Here is a 1,255-nt window from a genome sequence, read left to right as displayed (position 1 = left end):
TGCTCCAGACTCCTCACCAGCTTCATTGCCCTTCTCTGGACACGCTCCAGCACCTCAACATCCTTCTTGTAGTGAGGAGCCCAAAACTGAACACAGTAGTCAAGGTGCAGTCTCACCAGTGCTGAGTACAGGGCGACAATCACTTCGCTAATCCTGCTGGCCACACAATTTCTGATACAGGCCAGGATGCTGTTGGTCACCTTGGCCACCTGGGAACACTGACGGCTCATATTCAGCCGGCTCTCAATCAACACCCACAGGTCCTTCTCTGCCAGGCAGTTTTCCAGCCACTTTTCTCCAAGCCTGTAGTGTTACATGGGGATGTTGTGACCCAAGTACAGGACCCAGCACTTAGCCCTGTTGAACCTCATACATCATTTGTGTGAGGTTCAAGTAGAACCTCAACCATCAGTCCATCAAACCAGACTGTCCAGATCCTTCTGTAGAGCCTTCCTACCCTCAAGTATATCCTGCTCAAATTGGTGTCATCTGCAAACTTACTGAGGGTGCAGTCGATCCCCTCATCCAGATCATTGATGAAGACATTAAACAGAACTGGCCCCACTATTGAGCCCTGGGGAACGCCATTTGTGATTGGCCACCAACTGGATTTAACTCCATTCACCACAACTCTTTGGGCCCAGCCATCCAGCCAGTGTTTTACCCAGTGAACAGTACATCCGTCCAAGCCATGAGCAGCCAGTTTCTCCAGGAAAACGCTGTGGGAACAATGTCAAAGGCTTTACTAGAGGCCAGGTAGACAACATCCACAGCCTTTCCCTTTCACTGAGTGGGTCACCTGGTCCTAGAAGGAGATCAGGTTAGTCAAGAAGGACCTGTCATTCATAAACCCATGCCGACTGGGCCTGATCACCTGGCTGTCCTGTACGTGCCATGTGATGCTCATGATGATCTGCTCCATAACCTTCCCCAGCACTGAGGTCAGACTGACAGGCCTGCAGTTCCCTGGATCCTTCTTAGGGCCTTTCTTGTAGATGGGCGTCATGTTTGTTAACTTCCAGCCAACTGGGACCGCCCCGGTTAGCCAGGACTGCTGATAAATGATTGCAAGTGGCTTGGTGAGCACTTCTGCTAGCTCCCTCAGTATCCTTGGGTGGATCCCATCCGGCCCCATAGACTTGTGTGTGTCTAAGTGGTGTAGCAGGTCACTAACCATCTCCCTTTGGATTGTGGGGGCTTCATTCTGTTTCCCACCCTTGTCTTCCAGCTCACGGGGCTGGGTACCCAGAGAACA

The sequence above is a fragment of the Phaethon lepturus genome, unplaced genomic scaffold, assembly GCF_000687285.1.
Source record: "Phaethon lepturus isolate BGI_N335 unplaced genomic scaffold, ASM68728v1 scaffold2302, whole genome shotgun sequence".
NCBI classification, from domain to species: domain Eukaryota; kingdom Metazoa; phylum Chordata; class Aves; order Phaethontiformes; family Phaethontidae; genus Phaethon; species Phaethon lepturus.
This window is presented reverse-complemented; position numbering follows the sequence as displayed.